This window comes from Aotus nancymaae, unplaced genomic scaffold (assembly GCF_030222135.1).
Source record: "Aotus nancymaae isolate 86718 unplaced genomic scaffold, 86718_ANA_hifiasm-v0.15.2.pri h1tg000057l, whole genome shotgun sequence".
Taxonomy (NCBI): domain Eukaryota; kingdom Metazoa; phylum Chordata; class Mammalia; order Primates; family Aotidae; genus Aotus; species Aotus nancymaae.
The window spans coordinates 16374563-16389364 of record NW_026988471.1 but is presented as its reverse complement, the minus strand read 5'-3'; the positions used below and the strand labels follow the sequence as shown (position 1 = coordinate 16389364).

The following is a 14802-nucleotide window of genomic DNA, read 5'->3' as shown; positions in this document are numbered from 1 at the left end:
AAAAACTGTTTACATACAGCTCCTCAAAAGTTCACAGTCTTTCAGAGCCTAAGAAGTAATAAACAAGATCCAAAAAAAGGAGAAAAAATATACTTGAAAAGTGAGAGATTTCTATATTTAGAAAAGTACTACATAAGCAACAATGAATAAGATTCATTCTATGGATCGATAATAATTGCAAATAAATTTAACTGATTTGTTAGCACTTTGCCTTTTATGAGCAATGCCTCATAAAAATAAAATCTTTTTTAAGTAAAAGAGATCTACTTTCTATAAAAAGTTCAGCAATTACTGTATTAGATGCATTGAGCTTGAAGGCCACTTGGTGAATGAGAGTACTCCAAGTCTTAATTGTAATTTAGAACAAAAGGAAATAGAACGCTCACCTGGAAATAATCCAACAACTCCTTGGAATTACCATGCATTTAAAAAAAGAATAAACAGTTGATGGTTACACAGCAGGTCGTCTGTGTTAGGACTGCAGTAAATAAAGTAAAGCAGTGGAGAAATCCAGAGAGAGTTTAAGAATTGTGAAAATTACCAGACCTGCATGCTTTAAGTTAGCTGATAGGGGTATAGAACAGCTCTTTAATGTATTCACAGGCACCTTATTATTAAAGTGTCAAACCTCTTTGAAGATTCTTCTGTAATTTGCTATTCCATTTCTGTTTCATTCATTAAATAGTTTCTAAAGCATCCCCAAGACCCTTCCATTAGTAAAAGTTCTCAATGAACTAAGCTGGGAGAACGCAAACTATTTTGATTCACTTAAGAGAGCCTAAGTTATCATTAGAAACAAACCGTAAATGAGAAATGCAATGCTGTGGTCCCCTCACAGTGTGAACATGTTAAAATAATTCCATAGCTCAAGAGAGCATGATCTAAATAAGTGGAGCATATAGCTACCATAGAGGGATTTATATTCCCTCTTTGACTTATCAATATTCTTATTCTTGTAAATAGGTAAAAATATTTTATCTTTTTACTTATTAAGAGACAAAAAGGAGGATACACATGTAAGTAGATTTAAAAGCACTCTTAGCGGTATTAATATAATGCTTTAATATCTTTACAAAAAATAAATCATAAAATTTTTTTTGAGATAGGGTCTCGCTCTGTCACTCAGGTATAAGATAATTTTTAATCTAGTTTTTTTGTTACTAACAAAGATATTTAAAGAAATGTTAATTGTGCAGATGGTTTGAGTAGAAATTTAATTTCTTGATATAATTAACAAGGTACATGCAATTGATTCTTATTAGAACAAATGCTTAATTGACAAATACTGAGTTTCTACTATAAAAGACATACAGATATTGTGGAAATATGTTAAAAAGTTATTAAAATCATTGCTTTTTCAGACAGTGAATTCATATTGTAGGGATGTCTTTAAGACAAAAAATTTCCTTAAGATACTATTTTTAAAAATACATTGAAGGGATGGATTAGGTGTTTTATATGGACCCTGTCCAGCTCATATATTCTATTAATCATATGAATTAACCATGGGGATAGTAAAAATATCAATCATTCTTTGATATAGCTGTGTACCATTTGGTACTTTAGGAAAATTAATATGTTTATATTCACTATACATAATGGAGATGGACATTGTCAATTTCAACCTCAGATTAATTAAATGTGATCATTTCCGTGGAGAGAGCCTTCCTATTTTCCTAAATAATCACTAATTTTAGTAGCATGGAAATCACTCAATACAAAGAAAAAGACCTTAAGAACAGTGAAAATACATTGCTGTTATCAGTTAGGAAACCACGTTTGATACTGATGCTGAACTGTTACTCCGTGAAACTCCCTAGGGAGATTCTCCACAATGTTTGGAATTCATAACTACATGCAACCCAAATGGAAAATCTGTAGCTTGCCCAGGACAATATTCCTGATAATGTTATTCTACCACATGCGACTCACATGTAATTGGGAGGTGATTCTCAGAGTAGTAAATGAAAGCAGAGCCCTTAGCAACTACAAATGCCCACACCTCTGCAAAGGCTATCTGGTGTTCAGAATAGCCTGGAATGGCATATCAAGATCAGGTAACATCTAACTAACTCGAGCATTTGTTAGATACAGACTCTATTCAAGACAGAGCTCAACCCAATTTAGTAAAGATTTACCAGCAGAGGAGGGGTTAAATTAATTGTTAATTAGTAAAGGTGTTGAGAAACCACCACCTTGCTTCTTAAAATCGTTAACGACTTCCAAGACTAGTTACCTAATCTTTGAAATGAGAAAGAGACTCTAACTGGGGCCTTGCCTCCCAATTATCAAGCACCTCCTTTCCTAATGCCTCAGCTTTTTTCAGGTAAGAATCCTTAGCATTTCCCCAAAGGGGACATTTGTGGTAGTTGTATCTTTCTGAGTGCCTGGAAGATTACATTTTTTTTGGAGAAGAAACAGGAAGGCGCAGATTATTTTTAGGAGGCGTGGAATGTTATTGTATAGACACTCAGGAAATTTTTATAGAAGAAAGGGAGAAAACGAGGAAGAAATAAAGAAAGCGAAAGAAAAAAAAGGAGAAAAAAAAAACAGGCGAAAGGTGGGAAGGCTAGTTAGGCAGGTCATCTTCTGGTTTGCAGTCCTCATCCAGCAAGATGAGAGCAGAAACTGCGCAAGAATAAAACAAAAGATCTGCCTGAGAAAATGCTATGCAAATGCTTTAAAAGCTTTAAAGGGTGAAAAAGCTGCACTACTCTCTTTTATAGCACCACTTCAGGTTAACCCAGTCAAGCCTTCTTCCCTCTGTCAGTCCCTTTCCTTTCCGTTCTCTGCAGGTGGCTTTATATGGAAGATTTCCAGGAAGGCTGGAGACAGGCATCTCTGATTTGGGTTCCGCCTCCTCAGAGCCAGAGGAGAGCTGGCAAAGTCCACTTTGGGTTTACCCTGCAGCTTCATCACTCCACGAAGTCCTATTCTCAGCAGCTGCAGCGGTTTTGGAGGAGGATAGATGGGGAGAAAAGTGGGACTGCAACTGCAGTGTCTTTGAAGTCTGGATTCCCTGAAGGATTTCGGGGAATAAAGCAGGGAAAGGATGGAAATGGGCCCTGGGCAGTTCTCAAACAGGAACTGCAGCTTCTGATATGCTAGTGCTCCCCCGAAACTCCAAGGATTCCAGAGAAATTGACTGAGACACATTAGGAGGCCAGAAAAGCCAGACTAAGCATCCAATGAGGTGGGTATATTAGAGCTGAGGGGCAATAAAAGAGAGAAAGAGACCTTACAAGACAAAGAGAGGCAAGGAAGAGAAATGAGATGGTATAAAAACGGACTCCTAGAAACAATCTCAAAAGATGTGGTGGAGAGCAGACATTTATTTGAAGTCTGCAGCAATGTCACTGAGGATTCTGAAAATCAAAGAAAGAAGGAAACATTTCCACTCAACATTACTTTTTAATTGTTTATTCCATAGACTAGAAGTTAATTTACTTTTCTCTGGACCCATGGTTCTGGGCTTCAGTTTCCTCATCTATAAAGCAAGGGGTTTGGACTAGATACCTTACAGGGTCTCTGCCTAATTTGATCCTCTCAGTCAACCTATGAGCCAGGTACTCCAAGACTAAGCATTTATCAGTTTTGATACCCAATTCTTTCCTTTTTCCTCTACCACCCCTCTTCATCAATGCAGTGCCAACACCTGCACCATTCATCGAACTGATGCCAACTCTCAATGATGACAGGAAGCATGCCTCAATTGTGACAAATGATTAGTCCTTCTGCCCTGGAGTAAGGAAAGAAGGAATAGACAAGGCAGTATGATTTATTCTTTGAATTTCCAATGAGAGGTTCTTCTCAAATTTTCAGTTATAAATTTCACCCATTTAAATAAATTATAAATTCCTCTGAGGGGTTCCAAATGGTTGGACTGATCAAAGGGCCAAAGAGCCCTATTTGATGGACCCCCCCCCAATTTGAGGGAAAATTTATTTCATTTCATCCCCAAAATTGGATCTGCTTATTTAGTGGAAATCCAGCAAGCACTAGCCATGCTTTTTTCTCATCTGTCTGCCTCATGCCCATTCTGCCAACCTGCTTCAGTGCAGCATTTTCTGGGGTTATTAAACACCCAAGGCTTAATGAGAGTGCATTCATGAGTAAGTTGTTCAATGATGCAGGATCACCCCCTACTCCACACACACACACAGACACGCACTCACACGTAGGCAGTTTAAATGATAGTGGGGTGTTAAAATGTGTTTTCACAAGAGTTTCATTTAAATGTCTCAACTTGAAATTCCTTTAGAAATTAAAATAAATATTAATATGTAGAAATAAAACCCCCCAGCTTCTCTTGCCTTCAAGTGGAAAGTGACACACAAATAGTATATACTTAGTGTTTTCTACACCCACCAGCATTTCTATTTTATTTTAGTTTCCAAAATACGAACAGGAGAGCAACTCTAGAAAAATGGATTCCCACTCTGGCATCTCACAGGGCACTGATCATGCAGTGCTGAGCACTCACCATTTCCTCCACACAGAGAGCATCAGCATCTCCTCGCCCCCTCCCCATACACATTCTCGCACCCCTGAGGGTATTCAGCAATCTTATTTCCACCCGAGGTTTGACCTTGCAAAGACCCTTCTTCCAGTTTCTGGGCAAGGAACAACCCATTTTAAATCAAAACACAAAACGACCTTTTATCCTTTAAAGAAATACTACCAAATGTAACACACCTGGATTTACATTTTCCAACCCTACATTCCGGATGGAGAACACGGAATGCAAAGGCAGGCAACTAGTTTGGTTCTGACAGTCCGCATTCAGCGACCGAGTCTGTGACTCTGTTTAAAATCGACAGTGCGGTAGAGCATCCTTCCCTTTTTTGCCCATTCACCATAGTGACGAAAAATCAAAAAACGAAAAAATTATCTACTCATTTCTGAAAACTGAGAGAAATGTGCTCATTTTGCGCCTGCCTCCGTGGATCTTAAACACTAACATCCCGCTCAGAGATCAACCATGATTTCCATCTCCTCCACTCAGTTTTTGCTTAGCAAACACCTTTGCTGCCCTTCCACTGTGAGAAAAATGGTGCACCAATCCCACGGATGACAGGTTGCTACTCGACTGCACCCGCTCAATAGTTTTATCAGTAACCGGAAAACTTCACAATCGGTCAATTAGCTACTTAAATCTGTCTAAGACAAACTAAGAAAGCCATCTCAGTTTCACCTGTCTTAAATCTAGTCTAAGACAATCCCCCAAACACGCCGCATATAAACACTCCCCCTTCCCCCATCCCCAATATTCCAAAAGATCACCCATGGACTAACAGCACATTCAGATAAGCCAGCATTAAGCAAGGCAATTGTCACCATGCATTTAGACATCTATGCAAAGCGAAGTATGTGACAATAGCCAAAGCATCTTCCTGACAATTGGTTGCACTACACATGCATAAATGCAATGAAGATTGTATTTTCCACTTACAGTTATAGCGCTGCGCACGGTCACTTAACGAAAATGATAAAACTCAACAGTTCTTTTTAAATATATATATATATATATATTTAATTCAGGTAAACGCTTAAGCCGTCTCTGTGTGTGGTTCTCTTTTGCTCTCTTTTTCTCTGGAGCTCGGGGCTGCTTAAATCCCTCTTGGATCGCGCCTTGCAAGCCCAGCCGCTGCCGCAACACGCTCGGGTAAATCTTTGCTGCAGATTGGGAATCCCATAGAAAACCTAGGGTCCCTGGAACTGGATGCGCAGGCGCGCGAGCCTCCGCCTCTCCAGGCACCCCCTCCCCTTTCCTCCCTTCCCTCCTCCCCCAGCTCCGCAGCCCCAGCTAGGAGAACTCTGGAGCCTGAGACCAAAAGCCGCCTGGCGATGGCGCATGCTCAGTCGGAGGGGCTCGGAGTTTCCGCTGGTGAATTCCAGGTCTCCAGATTTTAGTAGAAACTCAAAAGGAAAGTAGCTAGGAAAAGGGAGTCCGGCTACCGGAGCAACCCATACCTGGACGAGCGCAAGGGAGGACGGGTTGGGCTCGCCACGCCCCGCGGTTACCGAGCCTGGTGGCTGAAGTACGAGGTAGAGATGGAACAAGTGGAGCCGCTTTTCGTACCTCTCTCTGTCCTAGCCGACCCCCGGCCCACCCTTTGTCAGGCTGTAAGGTAAAGAAAAAAACTGCAGAAATCCCCGAGAGAAGACTTCCCAGCAAGCTGTGAGCACGTCTAGCCGGCTTACTGAAGGAACGGTTATGGTGGTGATTTTGTCATGGGCCATTTCATCCTTGGGTCTTCTGCTAAGCGTACTGGGAGCCGGGTCCTCCAGCACCCAGTGTCCCGGACAGTCTCAGTCCAGAACGGCGTTGGAAAAATGTATGTTGATGGAAGCTGGATCCGAGGTTTCTTGCCCTTTGTACCCTAAGCCAAGCGCCTTCTGTGTGCACTTAAGTGTTTTTAACAGATGCTTTGCGTCTGGCGGGGAGGCGGCGTTTAAAGGGCGGGAATAAACCATTTTGCGAATCCACGGTTAAGGTCTCTGGTTAGGCCATCTTATAAAGCCCCCTTTGTGTCCTTGAATAGCTAAAAGGTTTGCCAGCCCTCCCAGGCTCCCCACTGGCCTGCCAAAGCCTAGAAGCCTTGGCAAGGTGTAGTGCCCAATAAATGTTTGGTCGGTCGCTTCCCTACCAGGAAAACAAGGAGAATTCCCATACGTCCCCAACCAGATCACTTTCCTCAAGTGTGTATGTTGTACATACACTCATTCAACAATTATTCACTGAAGCATTTACAAAAGCTATCAGACACTCTTTTATGCTTTGGGAATAAGTACGGTTAACAAAACCCCCTCCTGGGCTTTACATTCAGGTGGGAGTTTTATTTTCAAGGAAGGGAAGTTCTGGAGGCGCGATGAAGATCGAGCTCTGTACAATTTGCACAGCGTCTTCACACACCTTATCACGTTCAGGAAAACTTCAGAGTTGACCCACTGTTCAGTGCTGGGGACACCAAGAGCCTCTCCCGTGGCAAATGAGCTCTAAATTGAAAAATCTCCAGCTGCTCCTGGTTCCAAGACGAGGAGTCCAGCTTTGAACAAACTTGGGACTACTAAAGTGGGCAGCAGGAGAAACTCCGCCAGACAAGTCTGTGGCAATTGAAGGTTTATGCTAAGTGAGGGACTCAGGCGGTGACGCCTAAGTCTCATTCACTGCCAACCTGGCCAGCCCAGAGCCCAGGAACGGGCTTCCCGGGCAGGACGCCTCGCGAAGGTTGCGCAGAGGGGGAGCGCGCTCTTGGGACTCTCGGGACTCCCGGGACACCCGGGACACCGCCCACGGTTGTCCCCTCCCGCAGGGCTCTTCCGCCGGTGCTGGTGACCGCGGAAACCCGGAGCGCGGAGTTATGCGGACCAGGGCGCGCAGCCGCGGCGCCCTGCGGCAGCCAAGCACGTTTAGAGTCTGGCGGGCGCCTGCCTCCCGCTCTGGAGCCGCAGTGCGCACTGCGCTTCGGGGCTCCCGGGCGGACCGGGCTGCTCCTGTTTCCTGGGACGCAGGGGTGGGGGAAGTCAGTTCTGAATAAGTCGCTTTTTCTTTTTGTCTAAAAAAAGACCTCCAAAGCTTTCAAAATCTCGTCTTTGCTCGATTTCCCCTACTAAAGCATTTTACGCTTGGCTCTCTGGTTTCTCTCTCCAGAACAGCCTCTGCACTGCAATCTGCATCTACCCAAAGGGTCGTGATGCCGTTTCTCCGCTTCAGTGAGATGTACCTATTTATTGCACCCTGGAGGTCTCTTTCGTGGCCGTGTTCGATTTTACATAACTTACTTTCAACTTGTGTTTAGGAAAAAATGTACCAGACTGATACTTTAAATCATGCTCTGTTGTAGGATAGGATTGATTTCGATGCGTGCGCTTTTGTAAAACAGCTTGTCTAAGTGGGCGGGCAGATTTTTTAAAGTTCCATTTGCACTGCAACGCTGTTTGTGTCCTCAATGTGATATTTTAATTTCTAATCTCCAGCTATTATGTAGTTTTATCTTTTTCAGCTTCTAATATTTTGTTGTTGTTTAATCTTTTTGGTATGCCTTCTAGTCGAGTAGTACACACGAAGTCACAGTAACAAAGCCAATTCTAAGACTTCAAAGGAATGTTATCCTTTGAATTACAGAAGGCAAATCCCCTCTTTAGGATGGGAAAATGTACTTGAAGGGAGGAATGTGGCAGGGACCCTAAGAAGTGAAGGAGCCTGCTGTTTCCTCTTTCAGGCATGTGTGATACCACTGGTGATTACAGAAGAGTGGAGATTGCGCTGCCGGGCCCTTCTGTGGTAGAGGGACTGGAACGCCGCCCCATGTTGAGTGAAGAATGTCATCAGCTTTACCACTTGTCCTGTTACCTAAAGCCACATCCCCAACACTACAACTTTCACACCCTGGAATTTTTTTTTTTTTTTTTGGAGGGATGAGGGTCGGAATAGAGGAGGAGGAGGAAGGTGCTGTAGGTAGGAGTTTGTTTCTTCCTGTGTATCTGGTAGAATCCTCAATCAGAAAGAGCCATTTTTCTTCCTTCAGTTGCACGTTATGTTCTTTTTAGAAATTTCCAGCCTTACTTCCACCTTATTCATTCTCAGATTCAAACAAATACACAAACAAAATATAACCAACAATAACTTTTCAGGTGTACAATACTGCATATAATATTCCCATTTGCTTTAATTGTGACGTGGGCAAATTGAAAATGGAAAATGATAGTAAAAGTGTGAAATGCCAATAGTATAGCAAGTCTAAGCTTGTAGTCCTGGGAACTCATAGTAATATTATTTACTAGAAATATTTGTGTGTCAAATATATGAGCCAAGAAGGGTGGAACTTAAGACATGGGGATATTTAAAAAATTGGAAGAAAAATTGAAAATCATTATTAGAAAATGAAAAGAAACAGGAATTAAAGAACGGATTTATATTCATTTATTCATAAAGAACAATAATAGTAACTTACTTCTATGGATAGCATACCTTTATTCCAAAAGCTAAGGTTATTAATCATTACAGAAAAGATGTTACATAAGATAATTATGATTATGTTGATTTTTTTTTTTGAGAGGTAGGTGTCTTGCTCTGTTGCCCAGGCTGGAGTGCAGTGGCAGGATCATAGCTCACTGCAGCCTCAAACTCCTGGGCTCAAGTTATCCTCCTGCCTCAGCTTCCCAAGTAGCTGGTACTACAGGCAAACACCACCGCACTTGGCTAATTTTATTTTATTTTTGTAGAGACGGGGGTCTTGCTATGTTGCCCAGGCTGATCTCACTGGTGTTAAGCAATCCCCCTGCTTTGGCCTCCCAAAGTGCTGAGATTATAGGCATGAGCCATCTTTTCCAGTCCTATTCTGATTTTTAAAATCATATTTTTAAAAGATATGGATAGACCAACAAAATAAAATAACTTCTCTAAAGTCAAATAGGAAGTATCTCTTAGAATAAAGCCCTATAATGGGTTTTCTGATACATAGAATGTTTCATTGTATATGTCCATGACCCTTCTATGTGTTTTTTAAAAATACAAAAAAAATGCAAGACCATGAAGCAGTGATTCCCATGCAATTAATGGGTGAGTTCTAGGCCTCCTTCTACAGAGAAGGGATTAGAAATTCTAATTTAAATGAACTTGATTGATCATTGTCTCCAAGTCCTCCTCTGATTTCACTCTGTAATCCATGACTGGATCTAAATTCAGTCTGAAAGACCACTCTGTATCTGTAGACACTAATTTCCTTAAAATTTGAACAAATCCACAATAGAAGTTTCATAAGACCCTGCCAGATGAATCACCGTCAAGGATTTGAGTTTCCTGGAAGTCTCTTGGGGCCTCAGAAATAGTCATAGCAAATACAGGTGGGGTGCAGCCTCAAGAATGAAAAAGACTTTATTCCATTCCATTTTCTCTTCCACCAGTTGACCTGACCTATAGATTCATAGCAGTGCTCTGAAGCTGGAAATTGTTACTATTATTGTTAGTGACAACACTCCATAAATGATGATAACAGAATTACACTGTGCATGAACCATATTTCTTTTCATTAATGACTTTTTAGGTGTCTTTATTGCTAGGCTATATTCTTTTTCAGTTGTGTGAATAGCCATTGCAGATAATATGGATCCATTTTTGGGGACCTCTGTACTTGGTGGAAACCATTGGGTCCAGAAGGATCTTCAAAAACCCTTCTTGCCTAAAGCAGATCTTACTGACTTGTTTCTCCATTTAATCTGTTTTCTTTAATCTAGAGTTTTAAATTAAACTCTCAATCTCAACAGAGATCCTTAGCATAAAATTTAAGAGAAAATAAAAATAGTGATTTCTGCACCCCTTCACAGACAACCAACTAAAACAAAACCTACATTTTTTTTTTTTTAAATCAAATAGTTTAAAATTTTATCTACCGCCTAGGAAATAGTGAGCTCCCTCATTGTGTGTGTGTGAGTGTGTGTGTGTTCTTACCAAATACATCCTTTAGAGTTCATTTTATCATTCCTGTGGAGGTGTTCAAGAAGAGAAAGAAGGACCACTGGTGTTCTTAAATCCAGATATTTGCCTTATTCTCTACTTTCTCCTTTACAACTACCTATAGAACATCTTCATGTGAATTTGTTACAGATGCTTTAAACGCAACATCTCCAAATGATTTTCACCCCTGCCCCTCTGCCTCCTTGGATCTGTTCCTCCCCTGTGCTGCCTAGCCCTTTGACGGTGCCTACTATCAACCCAGTCCTCTAAATTAGAACCTTGGATGTTACCTTTGGCTTCTCCATTTCTCTAATTCCCCAGCACATAATTAGCTGAATCTTGTGAATTCCATTTTCTGAATGTCTTGCAAATCCGTTCCTAACTGCCACTATATTAGTTCAGGCTCTCATCATCTCACTCTTGGAACACGTGGTTCTTTCTCCTTCTAAATGTTGCAGAAACTCAAATAAAATTGTGTCACTTCCTTGAATAAAATCATTAACTGGTTTCTCACTTTAAACAATAAAAATTAAAATTCCTTGGCACAGCATACAAGACCATTTTCTGGCTCTTGCAGACCCTTCCAGCCCCATCTCTTGCCGTGTCTTTTTAGTGCTCTATGCTCCACCATACTGTGTTACCTGCAGTTTACCAAATAGGTAATAATGTTTCACTTCTCTGTACTTATCCATATACTCTTTCCCTTTTCCTGGGAACTCATCCTTCCCTTGTCTTGCCTTTAAGAGTCTTATTAATCCTTCAAGTTCAGCTGAAAATTTATTTCCCAGCAGAAGAATCTTTTCCTAGCACATAGCAGACATTTTACAGAATTGTTGTGAAGAGTAACTGAGATAGTATATATGAAAATACTTAACTAGGAAGCTCTATTTAAACATAGGATACTATATATTGACAATACAAATATTAATTATTAAGTAAAAGCTAATGTCTGCTTTTCATTTCAAAAGGCAAAGTGATTATGTTATATTGGTATGAGAAAAAAAACCTCTCAAATCACTTTGATTCAATTGAAAGTTCTTAACTTTGATATGAAGAACTTTATAACTTTTAAGCATGAGTGTCTTCCACCTTGATTAAATTACCATCATGCCAAGAATCCACAAAGCATTTAAAAGCATTTATTAACTGATTTTCAATGACTTTTATTGTTATTCTTGCTTTATTATTAAATTATTATTATTTTATACTAAATTACAATTTTATTCAATTATTCTTGTTTTTCACTAAATTATAAGTGTAGAACTCTAATAAAACATCTTGTATTTTATAGCTTTTAAATGATTTACTATTCTTTTGTTATTTGATTCACAAAGAGATAGCATTGCCTTCATTTCATAGGTGAGATAAACTCCCTAGAAAGGCCATATTACTGAACATCATGAACCTGATTTTTAAAAAAAAGAAGAAGAAAAAAAAGAGAAAGACCATACTGCAATGCTTTCTAAAAGTTAAGCAGTATAATGTGATGAAGCTAGATAGTGGCGACCCAGAAATGTAACACTAGTTTTTCGGTAACTACTACTCTCCGATGCTGAAAAAAATGCGTTACTAGTTTCCATCTTTCCCAGTTTCAGGTTCTTGCTTGGGATGACAAGAACATGCAGTAATAAATTGTAATTTAGGAAGAAGATAAATTAATTACTTATAATACTAGAGGAGAAAACCAAAAATATTTGGTTCACTTTGTTGTTCTTGATTGGGAAATCAGAGTATATAAAAACAAAAAGTTAAAGAGTGTTGGGTATTCCACTAATAGTTTATAATCTAAAATACCATAGAAATTTTTGCACTAAAATTAAAAATTATATACTTACTAAAGCATTTTTAAAATTTATAGATTTTGTCTCAAAACTCAGAGGCATCAAGGAATTCATTTTTATTTAAGTTGCTTGAGATATAACAAAGAAGGAAGAAATTTTATTGTAAAATCCTATGGAGTAATATTTCTGAGCCTATCTACTGATATTTGGTGATAGAAATGTAGTTTACTGTGTAATTTCAGACTGGTTTGTCATATTTTGGATTTTAATGAAAACATTAAAATAAAATCAGTAAAACATTATTTATAATTAGAGCATCTTCAGTTTTCTACATTGTACATAAATAGAATTTCCATGTTTTTTTTCCTTGTTGTTGTTGAGACAGGTTGTCACTTTGTTGCCCAGGTGGTTGGAGTCTGGTGGTACAATCATAGCTCACTGCAGCCTCTCCTGGCCTCACGTGATCCTCCTGCTTCAGCCTCTCAAGTAGTTAGAACTACAGGCATGCACCCCTGTGCCTGACTAATTTTTTAAATTTTTTGTAGAGATGGAATCTCTACAAAAATAATAACCTGGTTGACTAGGCTATTCTTGAACTCCTGGCCTCAAGCAATCCTCCTGTCTTCACCTCCCAATGTGCTGGGATTACACATATATGATTTTATTTGAGGACAAAATTTCACTGCTCATTTTTAATGTTTAAATAACTGGGGGACTAGAAGAGTTATAACTAGAGGTAAAGAGAATTGGAAGAAAAGTTTTTGCAATCACATTAGAAGAAATGAACACTTGAACCAGAAAAGTAGCAGTGGAAATGGAAAGTGTATGGATTTGATATTGTTAGAGTAGAATCAACAAAATTTGATACTTGATTATGTATATCGGAGAAGGTAAAGTTAAATGCAATCATAAGAGTTGGAACTGGATCATTGGGACAATGGCATTGGTTTTAGTAAAAACAGAAGTGCAAGTTTGGAGAAGAGGAGAGCAAGAGGATTGGCTTAACTGCTGGACATGTTTCTTGCATTTGAAAGGCTTTTGACACATATAGTTGGAGAAGTCCAGCAGACATCAAGAAATTGCAGATATGGAACTTGGGTGGGAAGTCTGCACTAGAAATATAGAGTTGGTGGTTATTCACATACAAGTAACGGCTGCGGCCAGAGAATAGATTTGATTGTCAAAGGAGGAGTATAGAGTGAAGAGACAAGAAGAGTAAAACTTAAAGAACCACTGAAGTTTAGAAAAAAAGGAATTTGGAAGAGTTAATTGTGCACTTGTTATTCTCCCTACATACTTGTTTGCAAATTCCTAGAAAGTAGTAACAGTTTTACTCATTTTAGTATTGTCAAGCGGCACTTAGAAAACTGTCTGTAAGGAAGTATTTGCAGGATTAAAATGATGATGGGTATTTAACCCAGCTAAAGTGGAACATGGTCTGTTAATAACAAAAATAGTAATTTGTTTTGAATATATGCATATTGGTTAAATTGTATATTTAATTAAATTGATGATTAATAACTTTTTCATATGCACACACATGCCTGTGTGTGTGCATATATGTGTATATGTATTTATTATCTAATTTTTTGTTTTCATATTTGGAGTCTGTAATAGATACTTTTGGAGAAGTATGCCTAGCCCACAAATCAACAGTTCCCTTGTCTCCAAAAGGGTCTAAATAAACAGGTTCCTGACTGCTGTTTGTTCTGGACACTAGAATCTAGCTAGATCAATTGGATTTTCTCTTACGGAATTTTTTTTTTTTTTCTTTTTTGAGGTGGGGATCTCGTTATGTTGCCCAGGTTAGCCTCAAACTCCTACAAAATGACTGATATCCTTATAGGAGAAAAAACACAGAGAGACATAGACAGGGAGAATGCTGGAGGACTACAGGGACAGAGATTGGAATTAGGCGCAAACCAGAGGACACCAGACATTTCCAGCAAAAACCAGAAGGTAGAAGAGAGGCATGGAACAGATTCTTTTTCAGAACCCCCAAAAGAAATCAATCCTGGTGTTACTTTGATTTTAGGCTTCTCCCTTCAGAACTGTGGGAGAATATATTTTTGTTGTTTTAAGCTTCCAAGACTGTGGTATTTGTTGCAGCAGCCCTAGGAAGGACAATTGCATTTAAATACAGCACGTGGGTGTTAGGTTTACAATGAAGAATATTCTGGCAGTGTGATAATAGAAAGATAGAGTTTTCTTTTCTACAAATACACATCCCCCCACCTTTTTTACTGTGAAAATTGCTGAAGTTTGAATTAAGAGATGTGGATTCAAAAACTAACTCTGCTACTTATTAGATGTGGTCTTGGGCAAATTACTTAAGTTCCCTTCATGCCTTGATTTCCTTATTTATAAATTGAGAAAGATTAAATAGTAGAGCTCTATGGTTGACAAATTCAAGATATTGGGCATTTAAAAAATTCTGGATAATAAGTTAATAGTGCTAATTTGCACCTAAGATGATATTGAGCCAGTTCTTCCAATTCAAAACTAAATTAAATTCATGGTTTTAGCTTTGAGTTCATTTAAAATAATTTCCTTAGAGACCTT

General features: G+C 39.2%; 1 protein-coding gene across 1 annotated transcript in view; it reads right to left on the bottom strand.

Annotated features, from left to right (window-relative positions):
• The window catches only part of VSNL1 (visinin like 1), a 108724-nt gene extending 102962 nt beyond the window's left edge, over positions 1–5762 (bottom strand). Inside the window, exon 1 of the mRNA XM_012438855.3 lies at positions 5453–5762. The gene's annotated coding sequence lies outside the window, so the exon portion shown is untranslated. The remainder of the gene's footprint in view (positions 1–5452) is intronic.
• Between the last annotated feature and the right edge of the window lie 9040 nt (positions 5763–14802).